Consider the following 22,576-nt stretch of genomic DNA (forward strand, 5'->3'; position numbering starts at 1 on the left):
CGACCACAAAAGAGTGAAGAGCTTTGAAGGAGACCTTGTAGCTCACAGAGCCTAAAATATTTACTATCTAGCCCTTAATGGAAAAAGTTTTCTGACCCTTGCTCTATTTGGCTGTGCCGGCCATGGAATACTGATACAAAATTGATAAAATGCCTTAAAAAAAGTAGCCAGCAGTCCTCAGAAGGGACTGGCAAGTGGGGAATGAGAAATAGCTATCACAAGATCTGTTTACACCCACCCTCCATGCCAGCAACCATTACAAACTGTGTGAACTGAAAAGCAACAGATCTTTCACCTGACTTCATCTCTACAGATGAAGACACTGCCCAGAAAGGTTAACAAAAATGACCTGTACGAGGTCAGAGACCTAACTAAAAGATGAAGAACACATAATCCAAGTCCAGGAAAACATCTTGAGAGATCCATGGAAGAAAATCTATGTGCTTAAGAGGACTGTAGCTTGTCTGATGGAACTAGCTTGTTGGGGGTAAGGGGTGGGGTGGGCAAAATGTGGAAAGGTGGTGTATGCAAACACAGAACTTTGGATTCGGATTAGTATTGTCCTTTGTCCTTTGCAATTATGAAGAGTATGCTTTTTCTTTCCATTTAATAGAGCATTTTTCTTTGCATGCTCAGAACCTTTTCCTTTCCCCTGCAGGGAGATCCTGATCATGTATTTATAATCTGCTTGATTCAAATGATTAGGATGAATTTTGTGGTCACTGTAGAATTCATCCTTCAGATGTTACCTAATTTTCAAGTCACCAGGACACTGTATCTATTCTTAGCCTCTGGGGTGGACACTTATTATGGGTTGGCACAGAAGACCAGTTCCATGAGCGAGGCAGCAGCATTTAGGTGGGAGAGTGGCCAGGAACAAAACGTCAGTGGGTCAGGGTGGAGTGGGAAGAGTTTGGTAACTCAGGGGAAGGAATGAGAAGTTTTTCTTAAAAGAGAAACTCTTCAACTTTAGAAGGGCTCTTTGTGGCAGACCTGAAGTTTCTGCTCTGTAAGTGAGCTTTTAGCTTTCTGTCCCTAGAGCAGTGGTTTCCAACTTTTCTTTGGATAACACTGCTTTTTGAGGGTTTCACAAAGCTATGGACTCTCACAAGCATACTTATAACTAACAATTTTGTCTACATTTTCAGGGAGTTTACAAATTTTCTAAACATCCACAGACCATCCATTGACCTCAGGTTGAGAACTCCATCTCCTACCGCTCATATGTTCATGTTTATGAAAGTAATGAAAGGATTTTCCACTTGGATACGTCCTCTATACTGCACTCCCAGCTTAAAACTATCCATGGCTCCTCTTGGCCTTGGGAATTAAGCCCTAGCTCCTGAAAATGTTGTCTAAGGCCCTCTGTGATCTAGCCTCTGTACTTTTCTCCAGTTACTTTTCTCTCAACACATACTTTCTTCGCTCTATCCTAGCGTGATACTAACCTACTTGTAATTCTTCAAACTCACAGAGCTTCTTCTCCTCTCCACATTTTTGCATTTGCTCATAATATCTCTGCCTGGAGCCCTCTTCCCTGCTCCTTCCTACCTAGGAATCACTTATTCTTTCTAGGCTCAGTTCAGATGTCATTTTTCATGAAATCTCTGGCCTCCCAGCTTTGTTCAGTGGCCCTCTTCTGTGCTTCCATTAACAGTTGGTATTGGCTCATTAGAGATCATTTTTTACTCTATACCACAACTCTTGTTTGCTTATATCTTCCTCCCATTAGAAGGGCTTGGAAGGCTGGGATGTTCATCTTGTTTTTCCCAGTATACGGCAGACCCTCCATACATGCCTTTTTTTTTCTTTTTTAATAACTAAATACATAGGTAAATGAAGAAGCCATGTAAAGTAGAAAAAGGGGTCAGAACTTTCTGCTGTCAGGCACATGGGATCAAAATGCTAGCTCTTTTCAAAGGCAAAATGCAATGTAGGACAGAGAGGCAAAGGTTTAGCAACACTGTTAAATCCAGTGTTGGTTTTGTGAGTGTACCACTTTAGAATGGCCCACAGCATAAAAGATGTTTAAGAAAGGAAAAGAGTTAGTGGTGAGTGATGGTGGAGAACATGATGATGATGATGGGTAGTAGATACGTTGGAAGCAGAAAGAAAGCACATCACTGAAATACTATGTCTACCAATAGTTATCATTTTTTTTTTTTTTAGTTATCATTTTTTGAAAGCTATGTACCAGGCCCTGTGTTGAGGGCTTGACACATATTATCTCATTTAATCTCCACAATAATTGTTTTAATTATGATTCCCATTTTAAGATGAGGAGCTAGGTTAAGAAATTTGTCTTTTTTGGGACACCTGGGTGGCTCAGTGGTTGAGTGTCTGCCTTTGGCTCAGGTCCTGATCCTGGGTCCTCGGATCGAGTTCAACATCGGGTTCCCTGCAGGGAGCCTGCTTCTCCTTCTGTCTATGTCTCTGCCTCTTTCTCTGTGTCTCTCATGAATAAATAAATAAAATCTTAAAAAAGAAAGAAATTTGTCTTTTTTTTAAACATATGCCCTTAAAATGCAAAGAACATTAAAGGCTTACTAAGACAAGGTAATTGGCAAAATATTTTAAAAATATCCCTCTGTTCTAAGAGCAATTTGAGTGAGGAGGCAACAATAGTGAAAAGTGGTTTCTGGCGTCAGGCAGAATGGCTTCAAAACCCAACTCTGCTTTTTTCCAACTTGAATGAGGATAATAATATTTTCCTCAATATTACCTCAACAAATGGGATAAAGTAAGTGAAATGCTTAGTACAGTAGTATCCGTATGCAAGAGTCAAAATAAATATTAATATCTCCTCTTACACAAATCTGGTATTTACTGAATATTAAATACACACACACATTAAGGTACTGGACTAAACAAAATGTAATTTCTGATCATCAGATAGTGAGGACAGCATGCTGCTTGTAATAATACCAGCAATAAACCAGCAAGCAATAATTATCCAGAGATGTACTCAGTCACTTGAGCTTCACAGTAGCTAAGCATTTCACCACTGCCTCCACCAATTAAAACAAGATTAGGGAATTGTGTTTAGGGGTAATTTTATCTTTTGTTCAGCTTATTTTATAACTCATGTTGATATTAATCCCTTCCTCTTCTCCCTTTGGTATAATGTGTAACTATATTAGGCTTCTAACTCCTCTGTACAAAAACATTCATTTCAAAGGGACATACAGGAGGAGCTGGTTTTATATCCTAAAATTGTGCTTTTCCTATAGAAGTATTTGGGAAGGTGTTATGGTTTGGGATTAGATAAATATCAACATTTTCTGTTCTCATCAAAAGTGAAGGCAATCCAGTAAACAAGTAGTAACGGAGGAGGAAGAAGGGGTAAATGACACCACAGTTCAGAAAGGAAGGAAATACTGTTTAAAGGGCTGGTTCTTAAATCAAAATGATGTTCAAATTATACACAAAGTAAATCTGAAATATTTATTATTTTTATTTTTTATTTATTTTATTATTTTTTAAAGATTTTATTTATTTATTCATGAGAGACACACACAGAGATAGAGAGAGAGAGGACAGACACACACAGAGGGAGAAGCAGGATCCAAGTAGGGAGCCCGACATAGGATTCGATCCCTGGCCTCTAGGATCACACCCTGGGCTGAAGGCGGCACTAAACTGCTGAGCCACCTGGGCTTCCCTGTTTATTATTTTTAAAGATTTTATTTATCTATTCATGAGAGACACACACAGAGAGGCAGAGATACAGGCAGAGGGAGAAGCAGGCTCCCTGCAGAGATCCGGATGTAGGACTCTATCCCAGGACCCCGGGATCATGCCCTGAGTCAAAGGCAGATGCTCAACCACTGAGCCACCTCAGTCCCCCTAAATCTGGAATTTTTAAAAATTGATTTCCATAGGTGCCGTCTAATACTTGGGAAGGAACAGAAGATTTTTCCTTTGAAAATAATTTCTAAAAATAACAGAATTTTGACTCTAGAATTTCATTTTAATGAAAATTTTATAGACTACCCTTAGCTTCTTATCTCTTTAAGATAGAGAAGTGAGAAATCTAAGAAAATTCTCACATGTCTCTTGTGGTATCACATACAAAATACTATAATAATGAAAAATGTAACCTTTGTAATCAAAATTCCTAGTTTAAAATTTTCCTCCATGACCTACTAATTGTTCTTGGGCAAGTTATAAAAGTCTCTATGTCTCACTTTCTTCTCTCTTAAGTGGCAAATGATACTGTGTTCCTCATATAATTGCTGTATGACTTGAATACGATTAAGTAGGTAAAATATGCGGTGGTGTTTGGCTCATAGGAGGTAAGCAAGAAAAGCTAGCATTTATTTTAAACTATGGTTTTCTTTGACAAGTTTTCCTTATTTTTCTTACACACACTGACATTATTTCATTAATTCTTGTAGGAATCTGGTTCATGTGACCTGTGAACCTTATTAATTTTATAGTCTTCTCTTTTAAACTTCCTAGGCCTTATTTTCTTCAATGTTAAGATATGGAAGTTAGATTATAATCTCTAAATTTCTTCTCAGTGCTAGAATTGTTGAAATTCCATTTTTATTGAATCAATCTAACAATAAATACCATTGTAATGAAATAATTCAATTTCTCTTTTTCATTGAGTCTACAATGCAACTTAAGAATATGACATGCAGTGGTTTTGCCACCATAATAAACAAATACTCCATTGATCTGGTTGAGGTGAGGAGCAGGAAATCACACTGGTTATTTTCTTCTGAAATGACTGAGGTGAAAAGAAAAGAAAAAGAAAGAAAAGAAAAGAAAAGAAAAGAAAAGAAAAGAAAAGAGAAAAGAAAAATGAGGCTTGGGGATGGGAATGTTGAGAAAATTCAAACTTCATTCTGGATTTGTTCATGTACTTCAGTGTGGAAGGCACTTTTCTGATTTGACTCTGTAAAGTCTGTTTTTTTTCCCTGATTCTGTAAAAAAAAAAAAAATCTACAAAACATTTTGCTGGAGGTAATTTCTATGCTTTTTTTTTTTTTTTCTAGATTTTAGTTACCAAAGACACAGAGAGAGAAGCAGAGACAGGGGCAGAGGGAGAAGCAGGGTCCCTGCAGGGAGCCCGATGTGGGACTCCATCCTGGGACCCCAGGATCACAACCTGGGCTGAAAGCAGATGCTCAACCACTGAGCCAGGCAGGTGCCCCTATTTTTATGCTTTGAATATCCATTCTATTCTAAAATATACAAAATATATTAACCTACAAAGGAGCCCACATATTCTGACACATTCCTCTTAAGACAAATGAGAGAATACTTCGGTGATTGCAGGTTATCTAGTAAACATAGAAATCTGGATGCACTGACACAATATACTGACTGTGGCCAATATCTTCAAATGTGTCCATCTACTCTAATGGAACATGATTAGCTATTTTTGAATGTATTATTATCACGACCACAAAGGACATTTACAAAGGAGCCATCTGTTCTCTGTTAAATGTAGCCCTGACGTCTCCCTTGGATTAGCAAAGGAAGCCACTAAATACTTCAGTGGGACTTCAAAAAAACTGAGTTCTCCCTAAGAATCACTAGGGGATGAACTTCAAAAGATTAGAGATTTCATTTGGATCAAGTCCCAGAAAATCAGGTTATTTACCAAATCTTATTTATGCAAACTATACAAACACATTTTGATCTGCGGAATACCAAAATAATGTTTTAGAAAAATGATAACCTTAAGTGAAAAGTCCACTGTGGAAAAGAAAGAGGAAGGTCAACTTTCTTTGGTTTGATTATCTGTCTACATTATCAAATCAGCTGTACAACTATTACCAGACTTGCTGTCACTTTATGGTTATAAATACAGAAAGAAGTTACCTAAAAATTTTATTGATTATGTTGAGTAAAAAGATTAGGGTGTCTTAAACACACACACACACACACACACACACACACACAATATTTTAGCTTCTCCATGTCTGTTTGGATTACAAGATGGTGGAGACTACTAGAATATTTTTAGATATCGACAATTTTTGACATTTTGTCATCTACAAGGATTTCTATTATAACTTTGGGTTCATAAGCTCTTTATATCAATTCATCTGAATAGAGAATTCAGAATAAGACAGATCTATCTTGGCACTGTCCAACATAGGTGGCTGGTATTGCTCGAGTGCTAATCACATTTTGTATTTATCTTCTTTACAGAATATATTAGTCATTTATTTACATGTATCTTTTCTCTTACTACATTATTATTACTCCAAGAACATGGACTTTCATATTCATCTATGCATTTCTACTACCACACATAAGACTAACATAAAATAGATACCTGGAATATATCTGTTGTTACATAAATAATAAGCAATTGCTTGAAAATCAGATAAACTTCATCTATAACATGATTTGCAATTATGTAGGTTTTATTAAAAAGGAGCATATATATCAAAAGTTCTCAATGAAATAACAAGTATCAATGTCAAATATCATATAAAATGCCTCACCTGAGAATATTTATTATTATTTGTCAATTCAAGACACTATACATGTCTTTTTGCTTCTAATTAAGACCTTGAACTTAAATTTAGAACATACAGAGTTTTATGAACTTTTAAAGTTTTTTTTTCTCAGCAATTCGGGTAGGTTGATTGTATTGGATTCTGTTACTTATAACTGGAAACAGTTCCCTGATTTGAACATAGCTGTCCAGTGATTTTTCAATTGGGTAAACATTTGTGGCTTATGTTCCTAAGACTGATCAGGAGAGAATGCATGAGGGGAGACTGATACATTGTACAGTTACCAGTGTTTACACTGTTTTGTGTTTTCCAGATCCATGTGGTACTTCTTAAAAGGATATACATCTGGGACTGCAAAAGCTCTTCAGCTGCTGGCAGCATCCAAATAACAGTTCATTTAGTATATATCTGAGCATTTCTGAATATTTAAATCAAAACTGTGACTAAATTTGAGCCAATTGGATTCCTTTCATAATTTAAAAATATTATCTAGCCATCCACATAAGAAAAAAAAGCCCACAAAAATAATTTGTAAAATTTCCAGCCTGTTCATAAACTTAAGAGAATGTGGGCCAAGTCACAATACTGGATATGGTGGAGACTTAAAACCAGACAACTATCTTCTTTGCGTACAGTATTACCAAATAATTGGCTTGAAAATGTTACCTAACTAAACAAATTAACTGAATCAAGCAGTTGTTTTTGGTAAGACACAGCTTGATTATCTTTTCTAGGCACCTGATTTACCTGATAGACTTTTAGTTGAAGTTCGCCATATTTATTTAATCCTTGCCAGGTCTTTTTTTTTTTTTTTTTTTTTTTAACTTGAGAGAGAGAATGAGTGCAAGGGAGCACAAGCAGGGGGAAAGGCAGAGGGAGAGGGAGAAGCAGACTCTCCACTGAGCAGGAAGCCCCACATGGGGCTTGATCCCAGGATCCTGACCTGAGCCAAAGGCAGATGCTTAACTGACTGAGCCACCCAAGAAACCCCAATCTTTGCTGGCTCTTAATTTCAGTTTTCTCCCTACAGACCTAGCAGTATTGATACCACTTAAAATCTAGTATCATTTTTCAAAGTTGCGTTTTTCAAGGTATTGGACAAGCATTAGTATTCCACTTTAGAAAGGCGATTAAATTAATCAGTATTTTGAGGGTTAATTAAGCTAAAATACTTTGAACTCTTTAGAAGCAAAATAACACAGTTAGATATAATGTTAATGCACACCTGACCAGCTATAGAAACCATATAAAGGGAGGGCAATTCAGTTGCTTTAAAACAAATACATATCCCACTTAATGCTGAAGATGGCCTTCTTCATGTACAGCAGTTCTTCTAACCCCTAGTCCTACAACTTTTCGTTTCTCAATTAAATCTGAATATTTTTCTCACACCTTTTTTTTACTCTACCTGAATCTTTTTTTTTTTTTGGCAGCTGGGTTCCTGGTTTTCTTCCAGGTAATACAGCATTCATCCATATACCCTATTATATAGCTTTCCATACCAAGAAGATATTAATCTTTGGATCTTACTGGCTCTTTGGTTATAAAAGCAAGTGAGATGATCACTGCTTTTAGGAGGAAAAGCAACAAATTTAGATAATATAGCTTATTTTAGTGAGTTGATCATATTTATTACTTAGAAAGATCAAAGAGAGGCTGTTGGTATGTGGTGAATAACTTAGTCGAGTAAATATCAATGGAACCAGCTTGTGTACTTAATATTACACTGGGTCTTTAGAGAGTGGGAGAAAACAGGGGCATTGATATATGATCCCTTCATTTCTTAGGGAAGCCATGAAAAGTGTGGTAATTTACCTGTAAGCATCTATTATAGTAAAAGAAGGCTGCAGTGTTTCTATTTAAATGCAAATAATAATTCACATTGTTGTAGAGAGAGTGATTTATGTCCATGTGACCTCCCCCGCAGGATTTTAGGTTAGCCACTAGACATCCAAGGATGTCTGTTCAAGGCTCTCCTTCATAAAATGGTCAAGTATTCCTTAATGTTTCTATCTACGGTCAAGGATAAAAAAACAATCAAGCCTACCAGGATTTATAAAGCATGGCTCAGTGAAGGATATTCCTTAGAGGGCTGCAGCTCCATGAGCTGAATCGGGAACAGCTTGTAGCATTGGGGATGATCTACTTACTGCACACTGTGTCTTAAGTGACCGAGCCAGTTATAATTATTGGTATCATTGTAAACTTTCTGATTTCTGTCTTAATTTAGGGTATTCCTTCATTGTAACCTCAGCAGATAAATACTGTGATCAGAGAACACTTCCATTCTATATCTTTATTATTTTGTTAAAGATTTTATTTATTGGAAAGAGAGAGTGAGAGAGCAAGAGACAGCACAAGCAGGGGGAGGGGCAGAAAGGGAGAAGCAGGCTCTCCACTGAGCAGGGAGCCCCACGTGGGGTTTGATCCCAGGACCCTGGGATCATGACCTGAGCTGAAGGCAGATGCTTAATTGCTTGAACCACCCAGGTGCCCCTCATTCTGTATCTCTTTTTTTAAAGATTTTATTTATTTATTCATGAGACACACACACACACACACACACACACACAGGCAGAGGGAGGAGCAGGCTCTGTGCAGGGAGCCCAATGTGAGACTCGATCCCGGGTCTCTAGGATCAAGCCCCAGGCCGAAGGCAGGTGCTAAACCACTGAGCCACCTGGGCTGCCCTCATTCTGTATCTTTAATCACATGTAGATACGTATATAAACGCAGAGGCGACACTATGAAAACTGGTGTTTCTAGGTTGTATACTGTGACTGTTTTGCCAAGGAAACTGGATTTCTATTCCGAGATTTCAGTAAAAACTGGTTTTCCTGTTTGGAAGGATTTAGAGCAAATCTACTGAGAGATACCAGGGTGGGCCAAAAGGGCTTTCCCAGGCCCCTACCTACCTTTATATGCGGGGGACACTCTGGAGAAGCAGTTTCCTGGGTTTTACAGGATCATTTCTGGTGCAGAGGAACACTCAGTTATCTGCAGACTATGAAGGAACACAGGAGGCTAGAGGGGCCCTATTTTAGATTGCTAGAGGTCTGGGAGCCCCTACTCAACTTCTCTGATCATACTGTGGGTGAGTTTGGAGGAACGGGGAAAAAAGGAAGCAAAAAGAAGGACCTATAATATTTTGAACAAGTGGTTATTATATAATATGGAAATCCGGAGAGAAGTTGCTGTGTGCAGACATCAAACAACCATCACAGTCTTTATTTGTCAAGAAAGAAATAGTTTTGGCCGGGGTGGGGAGTAGTAGGTATAATCTGTTGGTATCACCAACAGTTTTAGTTATTCCATATTTTTTAGCATTTCCACAGAAGGATATATTTTAGAAGTAATTTCATGATAATGATGCAGTAACATTCGTAAGACTTAGAGGTTTTTAAGGTCACATGAACCAAGAAGAATCATTTCTTACATTTAAAAATAGTATTTTTTTCTCCTTTAAAATGTTCCATTAATCTTTTTATAGAAGTAACATTAAGATTCAAAAGCAGTTACACAAAAGTCCATAAGCCCGCAGCTAGTCAATGACAGAACAGTGGGATTTTTTTCTTAGCCTTTAGAAAAATGCCAACACACACTTCAGCCTCTCACATGGTTTGGTGGTTAAGGATTCAGTTTGCAAAACACAATCCAGTATTTTATTTATAGAAGGCAAAAGAATGGGTAACATGACTTTAAATTTTGCTTTCCGAGTATCTGTGTTTGTCAGAAAGAAGAGGTGCCCGTGTGTATGTGCGTGTGGGTGGCTGGGGGAAGAGTCTGTCTGCCAGCACTTCCATAAACTCCACTTCTCTAGATTTCTTTTATTGTTAAACTGTCTCAAAATTATTTTGCTAAAATCTCATACGCCAGAAGTCAGCCGAGCCAAACTCTTGGATATCTGTTCTCTGTTTTCAGGCTGGAGTAACATTCGGTAAACAGAATATCCAGAGCCTCTTCTTTAAGCACCACTAGCAGGCACTGTGAGAGCATTTTCATTCCAGTTTGTTCGACTTGGGTAAACCGGGAACAGAGGCTTACATCAACGGAGGATCAGTGAACACAATCTCATAGCAACAGACACCAAAACAGTCCCTCATTACAAGCCTTGTCCAACAATCAAGTCTTTAACGAGAACAAAGGTTGACAGTGATTAATCATTAAGCAGTTCCTTGTTCCTTGATGCACGTGTTCTCAGCAGCCTCCTGCAGAGGCAGTCTGGCATATTTCCTGTCCCTGTGCTCCACTGTGCCATGTCTGAAGGGACACCCAGGCAGCCTTCTCACTATTTTAATTTCAAATGCTACAAACATCTACAGAGTTTCTATGCGCACGTGTCTTGACTTTTATTCTGAGCCTGGCAGACTCTGAATGGATATAGGGAGTGAGAACATAATAAGCCGTTAACTCCGCATCTGCTTACTAGATTATGTTCAAAGACCGTATAAGAAATTGATTAAACACTGTTTTCTAGAATAAACCTTTGGAATCTGTTTGTTTCCTTAAGCAATGCAAGATGTTGATATAATTTAGTTGTGCAGTGTACATAAGATACCTTCACTACTGTTTCTACGTAAAAATAGCTTCTCTGCTGACAAAGCTCCATGCTTTAAAAAGCAATACAAATATTTTCAGAAATCCTCTCTCAAATAACTATAATTCTGTTTCATGAAGCAACAGATTTGTAATGTTAACTGACATTGTCATCATTTTATTCAATGCTCTCTGTTGTGTGTTTTTAATTAGTTGACTAGGTACTATCTATCCATCTTAGCTGGTCATTTGATGGTATATATAGTCATCTTAATAGACTGACTTGAAGGTTCTGTTTTTTTCTCTTTTGACAGGTAAATAACACTGATGATAACTATGTTACCTATGAACTAGGAGATCAGGTGAAGAGGAAAGGGTCACCATGAAACACGGGTTTCTAGGAGGTGAGGTACAAGCGTTAGTGGACATGACATCAACAAAACTACCAAGGGAAGTCAGTTATGTTAACAACAGATATATTGTTTTTCAATAATAAAGATCACTTCTAACAACAACAATGTCCAAAATGGGAAAAATCCTATGTATTCTTTATACCTATCAGTTTCTCTTTCCAAACCAGTCACAATCAACTAATGGCAGGTCTTCAGTTATTTAAGAAGATTTCAATTTAAAAAGAAAAAAAAAAGAAGATTTCAATTTGTATGTCTACAATATAAAAACTAAAGCATGAAATCCAACCACAAATATGAAATATGTTCTTCTCCCAGGGTGTTTAGCATTTTAGTGTACATTTGTAATTTTTAAAAAATTAAATTATATTCACTAAGGAAGGGAAAATGACAATGACATTTCATAAACAAAAAGATCACCTTATTACTGGTAGCTAAGCTCTTCACTCAAATGTATGTGACGGGGATGACATAATGGTTGTTGACTCACGTTAAGATCAAAGCAGCCGGTTAGGAAGTCCCATTCAGAAAATGAACATCTTTTAACTGGAGCCTTCTGGGATCAACATTTAAAACTAACAACAGTGAACTCTGAACTGTGAAGGTTTTGGAGATGGTCTTACACTACATTCTTGTAAACCAACCAGATGAGGACTTTAATTCAATTCAACTTTAATAATCTACTCTAACTGGTTTTGTATTTCTCTGGAGTTAGGGTACACTGTTTTCACCTCACACAAATTACTTTTAAAACACAGTATTTGGCTTCAACTGGTCTCCTCATCCTCAGTCTTATTCCCATTAGAAGCTAAGCTTGTAACCTTTGGGGGGCTTATGTAAAAACTTTAGGGCAAATACCTAAATCAATGACAAATTAAGGGACTCTAAAACTGTGCGTGGGTGGCAGGGAACATTAGAGCAATTTCTAAATCATGGGCATGCAAATGTCAAAGAAATTCCAATATATGTTTATTTGAGTCATCATCGATAAATAACATAATAGGCATCATGTATTGGGAACTCACTATGCATCAGTCACTGTGTTGGACACTATGCACCATCATCTTTCATAACTGTAACAACCTTCTAGGATAGCCCTATTAGTACTCCCATTCTTAAAAAGATTTTATTTATTTGTTTGTTTGAGAAAGAGAGAGAGAGAGCGAAAGGGGGAGAGAGAGAGAGATTGGGAGAGAGAGCACGAGGGGTAGAGGGAGAGGAAGAAGCAGACTCCCCACTGAGCCGGGAACCCAACACAGGGGCTCAATCCCAGGACCCTGAGATCATGACATGAGCCGAAGGCAGATGCTTAACAGACAGAGCCACCCAGGCGCCTTAATATTCCCATTTTACAGACAAGAAAACTGATAGAGATGTTAAATAATTCCTTGAGATAGTAAGCAATGGAGCCAAAATTTTAACTCAGGCACCCTGACTTCAGAGCCCCACTATAATATTACTATAATAAATAAAACAAAACTAAGCCAGAGTCTGTTATAAAACAGTGGTAGGCATATACTACAAGCACATACTATGGAAATAGGAAGCAGTGCATTGAGTATACAATTTGGACATAAGGGGCCTGTATTTGATATTGGAATACTATGACATTAAGTTGCTTCATTTTTCTGAACTTCAGTCTCCTCTGCTGCAAAAGTAGTATGATGCTTAATTCCCTCTTTAGTATACTAGATATTGTATGTATAAAGAATTTTACATAAATGCAGTACTTCACTTAGCTAAAATAAAAGCATGAAGCTGCAGACATATTTTCTACTGAACCAATCCAATAAGTGTGGAAGAGCAAAGAACAATAACATGAAAGTGTTAAGAAGGAAAAAAAAAAGTAAAGCCAATTTCATGGAGGCACATTAGCTAGGACCCTTGTACGTCAAAATGTGTAGAAGATACCCTTATACTACAGAGAAGACAGAAGCCAAAGTGAACTGGAAAAGAAGTTAATTTTCTGCAGCCGTTATGGCATAGCTGTTAAGAATGTAGATTTTGTACTTAGAGCTCGGTTTAAAACCTGGGCAAGTTACTCAAGTCTTAAGATCTCTGTTTTTCTCATTAGTGAAATGGAGAGCATGAATGTAGGGATTATAAGAGATAATGCATATGAAGTGCTTCATATTAACAAGGCTCAGTTAATACTGGTGTCAGTTATTATTTAACTTCTGTCATTACAATTTAAAAGGAAGAATATAATATCAGGAGATATCTACACAGAGATGACATTTATGGCTTCCAGAGCCTTAACAAAGGAGGTTGAGGTGGGCAGACCCTAGGGAACACATACATGGGGCATTTGGGGCTGCCTTTAAGTACATCATCAGGTTGATTCTAAAGTCCTTTTGCTCAACAGTTAATTTTACTTAAACTGATTGGCCCCCAACGATTAGCTCTTATCAGTACTGCAGATTGGGTTTCTGTCTGTTTAGACAGACTTAGTGTCATTTAAAGAAATGCTAGGGGATCCCTGGGTGGCTCCGCGGTTTAGCACCTGCCTTTGGCCCAGAGCATGATCCTGGAGTCCCAGGATCGAGTTCCGCATCAGGCTCTCTACATGGAGCCTGCTTCTCCCTCTGCCTGTATCTCTGCCTCTCTCTCTCTGTGTCTCTCATGAATCAATAAATAAAATCTTTTAAAAATTTTTTTAAAAATGAGTTGAAATGTAGCATTTCTTTTTTAAAAAATTTTATTTATTGATTCATGAGAGACACAGAGAGAGAGAGGCAGAGATACAGGCAGAGGGAGAAGCAGGCTCCATGTAGGGAGCCTGATGCGGAACTCGATCTCAGGACCCCAGGATCCCATCCTGATCCAAACAAAGGCAGATGCTCAACCACTGGGCCACCCAGGCACCCTGTGTTTCAACTTACTACCTGCATCTGGAGCTGCAGCCTGAGGAGGCCTAGGAACAGATGCTGCCTACCCACAGGAGGGGCCAGAGAGTGAAGGGGAAGGGAGAAGAAGGCTAGCCGATGAGCTCTGGGGATCAGAGCTCTAGGCCCATCTTGCTCTTTCCAGGGGCAGGAAGCTGCCTGCTGATCGGATTATCAGAGTTCCACTTGCACCAGACTCAGGACCCTCCATAGACATGATGCTCCCCTGCCATGCCTTTTACACCAGATCTTGCTGGTGTTTTGAACCTTGCCCTCCCTGAGTCTGGAGGGAGCATGTACCATCCTACCTGACAGAGATACTCAGATTCTAGGAGGAACACTAATTGTGGGGATGTAAGTAACTCTGATGATATTTTACGAGGGCTTGTGGAAAAAAGGAGAGGGATCCTTGTGTCCATTCTGATACAGATACCCAGAATGCCCTTCACGGTGCATTTGCATAGAATAACGGGCTTTAGGAAGAGAATGAAAAGAGTGCATCCACTGTACACTGTTAGTATACTAAAAAAGAAGACTAAACTTGATTTAGAATCTTTTGAGATTAGAATAGAGTGGGAAGAGCAGAGTCACAAATTCTAAGGAAAAGATTTGTTTAAATAGCTTAAAAAAAAAAAAGGTGAGGGGAGTGGGGTGGGAAAAAAAACAGTCAAAATGTTTCCAATTGTCCTTTCTTGTGCTACATGGGAACCATTTAAAATTTACAATTTCTGGGATCCCTGGGTGGCGCAGCGGTTTGGCGCCTGCCTTTGGCCCAGGGCGCGATCCTGGAGACCCGGGATCGAATCCCACATCGGGCTCCCGGTGCATGGAGCCTGCTTCTCTCTCTGCCTGTGTCTCTGCCCCTCTCTCTCTCTGTCTGTGACTTAAATAAATAATAAATAAAATATTAAAAAAAAAATAAATAAAATTTACAATTTCTGAAAACAATCCTAAGCTGGAGTAACTTTTAAAAAAGATTTTATTTATTTGAATGAGGGAGAGACAGAGAGAGAAAGAGAGAGAAAGAACACGCATGCATGCACACGGGGAAGGGCAGGCTGAGGGAGAAGCAGACTCCCTGCTGAGCAGGGAGCTAAGCCAGCTTGATCCTAGGAACCAGGATCATGACCTCGAGCCAAAGACACCCAGGAACCCCAAGCTGTAGTAATTCAAAAAATAATTTAGTAAGATGAAAGATATGAGAAGTAACCAGTAAGGACAATCACAATAGTATTAATAATAATCAACTTGTACCGAGGGCTTGCTAAGTCCGAGGCATATTGCTAAGCAATCAAAAGCCATTACCCTGCTTAATCTTCACAAATCTTTTGAGGTATATTTTACTATTCCTCCCTACTCCCCACCCAATTCAGAGATGAGGAAAATAAGACTTTTAGAGAAGTCAATTAAGTTGTATAATATCCCTTAGTTAGTAAATGGTAAATTGACATCCAGTTAATGGACAGGTGTGCCTTGGTTTATGAAAACCCTGATCTGAAAAATTAATAACATCTTAAAAACTGAACCATACTCTGAGATAAGGAGAATAGGAGAATGGATTTCTCTTCTTTCTTTCCTCCTTCCCTTTCTTCCCCCTCTCCTCCTTTCTTCGTTCCTTTTTTCCTTTCAAAAAATATATTTTGAGCTCCTACTGCCATATTTTGGGGTTGTAGCAGTAAATGAAACAGAGTTCTGGTTCTCATGAAGTAGACATTTCAGTGTAGAAAGACAGACACTACACAGATGAATAAGTAATATATCACATAATGATAAGTATTGAAAGAGAGCAGGACTGGGGCATAGGCTATGCTGGAGGGTGTAGGGTGATCAGAGAAGACTTCTGGGATAAGATGACATTTGACATTTGAAGTGAAGTTATAGCTGGAGGAATTCCTGAAGTCTTGAGGTGGGAGCATGTTCAGCATGTCTGAAGCATGGCCAGCAGACCAAGGTGGCTGCTGCAGAGGAGGGAAGAGTGGCGGTGGTAGAGGAGGCGCAGGCAGATCTTGGAGAGCCTTCTATGAAATTGTTAGAATTTTAACTTTTACTCTGAGTGATATGGAAAGACATTAGAGGATTTTGAGCAGAGACGTGACACAATCTAATTTATGTTTTAAAGATCATTACTCAGCCATCAGAAAGGACGAATACCTACCGGGTGTTTCAATGTGGATGGAACTGGAAGGTATTAATGCTGAATGAAGTAAGTCAGTCAGAGAAAGGCAATCATCATATGATTTCCCGCATATGTGGAATATAAGAAATAGTGAAAGGGATTATAAGGGAAAAAAGGGAAACTGAGTGGGGAAAAATTAGAGAGGGAGATAAACCATAAGAGACTCCTAACTCTGGGAGACAAAGGGCTGCAGAAGGGGAGGTGGGCAGGAGGATGGGGGTGATGGGCACTGAGGAGGACACTTGATGGGATGAGCGCTGGGTGTTATAGTATATGTTGGCAAACTGAATTTAAATTAAAAAAAAAGAAATCATTCGGGTAGCCCTAGCTCAGTGGTTTAGCACCACCTTCAGCCCAGGGTGTGATCCTAGAGACCTGGGATCAAGTCCCGTGTCGGGCTCCCTGCATGGAGCCTGCTTCTCCCTCTGCCTGTGCCTCTGCCTCTCTCTCTGTGTGTCTCTCATGAATCAATAAATAAAATCTTAAAAAAAAAAATCGGTCTATCAGCTATGTTTGTGTGGGAAAGGAAGACCAGTAAAGCAGTAGGAATAACTTAGGGAAGAGGTAGTAGTTTGGACCAGAGTGGTGGCCATGGGGAGTGGGTGGTGGCTGGATGTCAGACAGATTCAGAGGCAGAGCCAGTGAAGTTAACCAGTAGACTAGATGTGGACAGAGAAAGAATGGCATCAAAGGCAACTATAAGATTTTTGTTCTGAGCCAAGGGAAGTATAGCATTATCATTTTCTGAAATGGGGAAGACTGAAACAGTTTTGCTTTGTTTTTGGTTTTGAGGCAAATAGGGGGTTGGAAGTAAAGAATTTAACTTGGCATATGTCAAGGCTGAGGTGCTTAACACAACCACGTGTAACTGTCAGGTAGGCAACTTGATATATGAGTCTGGTGTTGAGGAGAGAAATCCAGGCTGAAAATATACATTTGGGGGTTTTCAGCATACAGAAGATATTTAAGGCCATGAATTTGCATGTCATCACCTAAAGAGTGGGTATAGATGAAGAACAGAGGTCCAAAGACTGACCTCCCCTCCAACCCCATTGTTTAGAACTGGTAGACAGAGAAGAAACTGGCAGAAGAGACCTGGGACCTTGAGAGAGTGGTGCCCTGAAAGCCAAGTGAGGGAAGTGTGTCAAGAAAAGAGTGACCAAGACAGTTGCTGATAAGTCATATAGGATGACAGTTGAGAACTGATGACAGGAATGGACAACAGGACAGCACTGCTGACTTTGACAAGATCTATTTTATTGGAAATCTAGATACAGAAACCTGATTTGAATGGGCTCAGAATAGAGTAAGGAGAGAAATGGAGGTCAGGGTTTTTGGAGAACTTATTCAAGGAGGGCAAAAAGATGGAGAGGAAGCAGAATGGACTGTGGAGGGGTTTTGTTTGTTTAGGGTTATATGCTTAAAAAAATGATTTAAAGGAAAAGTGGCAAATGTAAACCTCTTATGTCTACTGCTTCATAATACATGCAGTTTAGTATATTGGTTTTGCTTACGCAGCAGGTACTATTACTAATAAGCATTACTGGTGAAGTTATAATAGCACTAATGATAGTCTTCAGGTAACATCCTGATCATAGCAGTCATTTTGAATATAATATCTATAGGGTTTGGTTTCTAATACGTTTGCAACAGAAAGCTATTAGCTTCACCTTAGGTCTTCTGGGTGGAAATGCCCTACTGGATGTGCTCCAAAAATCACAGACAAGTATTTGAATAAACTACAGTTAGAGCCACATTATGGAAAAATGTTATGGAAATAATTAGCCATTCACTTGGTTCAGATATAACTCTTGGCATAGCAAATTTTATTTGGGCTATGATAAGTCAACTTTCTGAGTCCTATAAAATCCCTCATGAATTGCTCATTACAGCTACGTCAGCAGAGAAAGGCTAACAGCCACAATAGGAATAGTAATGTAGACGCAGAAACAGACACTTAGCAGTCAGGAGTGGATTGGCAAACTACTGGAAACAGCTCACCTGGGGGAACAGGTCAAATTTAGAAGGCCTGAATGTTGGAAGTATATGACTGGACACGGTCATCCATTTCAGATTTTCAGATGAAACTGTCATTCAAATTAAGAAAAAAAAATCCAGCTGCTAGTTCATAAATTTCCCTCCACATTCATGACTCAAAAAAAAAGCGCAGACTTTGGTTGTCCCTCTGAGTCTCCCAGTTCTGGAGTTGATGCTCTTTGGTAGTTAAGTGCCATTTAATGAGGCTATGGAGAGGTTTAGTCAATGGATTCACTCACTCCCTGTGTGGCCGATGCTGGAGGTACGAATCAGTGAAGGGGCATGCGGGTAGATGCAACAGCTCTGCATGCACAGATTTAGTTAGCAGGGAGAAAAGGAAGGGGCCTGAATCCCTAGTTCACTTCTAAGCTCCAACAAAGGCCAGCATAATTCCCTAGTCTATCTTAGGCAAAAGAGTATAAAAAGGGGGTAAAGTGTGCCTTCAAAACTCTCCTTTTTCTGCTGTCTCTCCCCATCTTTCATCAGATTCTCATTTTTCTTAAGCAGCTCTCCTCTCAGCACAGGGCTTTGTCTCCCCTGCTGGCTTCTGAAGTCTAATCCGTACTTGCCTTCCCTATTAGGATTGCATGCCTCAGATTTATAAAGATCCCCCTTTTGGTATAAAAAAATAATCTATCTCATGGTCAATGTCACTTGTTCTCAGTTGGGTCAGTATTTTTCCAACTTTCATATGCATATGAATCATTGTGATCTTGTTAAAAGGCGGAGTCTTATTCAGTAGGTCTTGGCGGTGGGGGGCAAGGGAGTGCTGCCTTACTGACTCTGCATTTTAACAGGCTAAGGTGTGATTCTGAAGCTGCTGGTCCACAGACATACTGGGTGTCCCTGGTGACTGATGCTGGATGGATAGTAAGGCTAAGGTGTTAGAGGGTATGCCTGGTTTCCAAAAATGTTTGGCATTCCACAGGTATAGGCTACACAGTAGATAGAAAAAGGAATGAAATAGAAGTTTTGATGCCAGTGGCAGAGTTTAAGGGAGAACATTTCTTGTCTGAATGAGAGGGAGAGGCTGTTAGTCCTTCAAATAGAATTACCTTCAAGTGACCAGAAGTCTAGAGCTAGACTTGAGTGTATAAAACCAAAAGCAATCCTCTACGAAGTGTGGTCTTTGTAGGGAAGGGACAACCACATGGCAAGGATACAGGATAGACTCCAGCGCCGAGGATTATTGATTCATTCTATTTTCTTTTGTGGCATGTGTCTGTGTGTATGTGTGTGTGCACACGCACGCGTGTTTTAAGGAGGAGAGTTACATGTAAACATGAAAGCCTTCCTTAACCTTATCTCCCTACTGCTCAACCTGGACCAGTCACCTCTCACGTGTCTTCCACAGAATTCTGAGCTTCTCCTTATTGAAGCTCTTATCACACTATGTGGGTTTGTTCTCTTCTGCCTGAGACAGGGACTTGAAGGAAGAATTGATATGTGGTCATTGTATCACGGCCATCAGAACGGTGTCACATATAGCAATTGATTGAAAAATACTTGTTAGATGATGGAAAAATCTAAGTTTTCCGGATTTCTATAACTGACACCTTTAGTTTCACAGCTAAAGTTGAAGGTAATAATCCATCATGAGTCTAATACATCAGAGCCTCACTAAGGGCTGCTCACTGAATGGGGCTCTCTGACTACTGGGCCTATGGCAGGATTGTACTTCCTGCCTCCTTGTGTGGATATGTGATTAGCCAATGAGTTGTGAGCACTTAATGTATATCACTTTCTTTTTTTTGTTTGTTTCTTGTTTAAAGATTTTATTTGTTTATTCATGAGAGACACAGAGAGGGAGGCAGAGACATTGGCAGAAGGAGAACCAGCTCCATGCAGGGACCCCGATGTGGGACTTGATCCTGGAATTCCAGGACCACGACCTGAGCCAAAGGCAGACACTCAACCGCTGAGCCACCCAGGGGCCCCTGTGTATCACTTTCCAGCTAAGAATTCATTTGCTGATTCAAGACCTCTGAAGACTCTCTTTTCTCTCTGGTTCAGCACCCAGCAATGCTGAGTGGTGGCTACTTTATCACCCTTAGTCCCTAAATGGCGACCACGAACAGATCTGCCCTCCCCCATGGTGGGCATATTGTGTAAGAAATAAAACTTTATATTTTAGCAATTGGGATTTTGATGGTATTTGTTACTGCAGCATAACCTGGCTTATTCTGATTAATACGCAATATGGGGGTCATGCCCCAAACTGAGGAGTGCCCCATCCTGGCTATTCCCAAGCTCAGCATCCCTCTTTCTTTAGAAGCTAGATTTCAAGTGTGGCTGTAAATCAAGTCTCTGGTTCTGAAAACAAGGTTTTTGCCTTTGTTCCTGAGACCAGGTTCACACCTTGAAGCTGATTGTGGTTGGAGGACCCCTGTCACGCGTCTGTGACTAAGTACTAGTGCCTATAGCTCAGACTCTCTAGGGTGAGAGGCACTGCCTTGCTCTTGCCATCCGAAGCACTGTGATTGTGCTTCTGAGTCCTGATGGTCGGCTCTAGCTCACCCTGTCTGATTGCCCAGATTTCTGTCACTGTCCCTGTTTCTCCATCCCTGTGATCCACTCACAGGCAGGGCACCCTGAAGACGCAATGTTGAATTCCATCTTGCTGATCAAATGCGTGGGCTCCCACTGCTTATATGTGGCTGTATTCTTTCTGCCACGATGATCTCATTGCTAGTCCCTGTCCTGAATCTGTCCCCAAACCCTACTGCCTGCCGTGCTCTAATCAGGGAATTTTGTCCCAGTTTCCTGCCTTTCTCGTTCTTTCCGGAATCACTGCAGTTAAATGGGCCATGTGCATTTGTGTTCAGAGACATAACAGATGGGATCTTGGGGATTAAGGTAGCAAACAGAGAGCAGAGGGCTTTTAGAAGGATTAGTCTTTCACTTGGTGGGGAGGGTAGAGAAGGATGCTGGGGAGCTGATTTGAAAAGGGTCACTTGGCCCTATAAGCATATGTGACAGTCGTTGGATTTAGCCCACTCTCAGTGTCCCTGTCTGTCTGTTCCTCTAAGTATCTGTAAAAGAAAGCACTAGATCTAGAATCAAAAAGCATGGGTTTAAGTGCCAGCTGTGCCATTTCCTAGCTGTGTGACCTCAGACAGATCTGTTGACCTCTCTGAGCCTATGTGTTCAGGTGTACCATAAAGCTGAGCCAATGTCCCCAGTGTGGCCCTTAATGAGGCTGAGTGGGGTCTCGGAGGGAGCACCTGACAGCATGTGTGAGGAAGCACTCAGCCTGCAGGAGTGTTTTATTAACGTAAGGCGGTGTTACGATGCTGAGGCCAGAACAGACAGGCGATGGACTAGCCCAGCAGGCACCTACCTGCTGAATCTTAAGAGCGGGTGGGGGTGTGTGTGCAAAGCCGAAGTGAACTTCTGTGAGGAAGGGCGCTCAGGAGCACGAAGTCCTGGAAACCATTCAGAAGAGGATGAACATGTGCCTCTGCCGAGGGCGTGCCAGAACGTTCCTGGCAAGACATTCGGCTGATCGCGCTACTTAGAGCCCTGACCTTCCTCCGTGGGCAGCTCAGCCACCTTGCTTCCCCTTCTGATCTGCAGCTGAGACGGGCAGGCCAGATGCACAGGCTGCACGTGGCACTCTTGCCATATGACAGGGTCACTGTCCGCGTGCTTGGTTGCTAGGGAGCTCCGGGCCTCTGGGGGCCCTGCTTTCTCTTACGTCACCCCCCGCGCACCCACTCGCCTCCTCGACTTTCCAGCTCAGTTCCCACACATGGGGAAGCAGCTAGGCATCAGCAGCTGGCAGGGCTCCCCAGACTGCAGCTTGGACCACCCAGCTAGCTGCAGGCTCATGTTCTAGAGTGGCAGGGCCACACTGCCATGGAGGAGTCTATGCGGACCATCTGGGGCAGTGGGACCCTCGGGGGCTCGCAGAGCAGTGCCAGCAGACTCCCCATGGTCTCATAAGAGCCCCCGGCTTGGGGGTGGGCATTCACGACTACATCTGCCCACCCGGCAGGGCTTTCCCTATGTGAGTCCTTCACAGCCCAAACCTTTTCAGGCCTGAGGCAA

The 22,576-nt window shown here is 40.5% G+C and overlaps 1 protein-coding gene and 1 long non-coding RNA gene across 8 annotated transcripts in view; one reads left to right on the top strand and one right to left on the bottom strand.

The window, feature by feature from the left end:
- The window catches only part of LOC144295106 (uncharacterized), a 61,142-nt gene extending 50,177 nt beyond the window's left edge, over positions 1-10,965 (top strand). Inside the window, exons 4-6 of one of the 5 annotated variants that reach the window (XR_013362523.1) lie at positions 6,796-6,882; positions 7,916-7,938; positions 10,404-10,965. This is a non-coding gene — a long non-coding RNA (uncharacterized LOC144295106). Of the gene's footprint in view, positions 1-6,795; positions 7,939-10,403 lie in introns of all 5 variants that reach the window. The other 4 variants (XR_013362521.1, XR_013362519.1, XR_013362522.1 and 1 more) reach the window with 4 other exon arrangements.
- The window catches only part of MAML2 (mastermind like transcriptional coactivator 2), a 343,746-nt gene that overhangs the window by 22,123 nt on the left and 299,047 nt on the right, over positions 1-22,576 (bottom strand). The window lies entirely within an intron of this gene.

This window comes from Canis aureus, chromosome 23 (genome assembly GCF_053574225.1).
Source record: "Canis aureus isolate CA01 chromosome 23, VMU_Caureus_v.1.0, whole genome shotgun sequence".
Taxonomy (NCBI): Eukaryota; Metazoa; Chordata; class Mammalia; order Carnivora; family Canidae; genus Canis; species Canis aureus.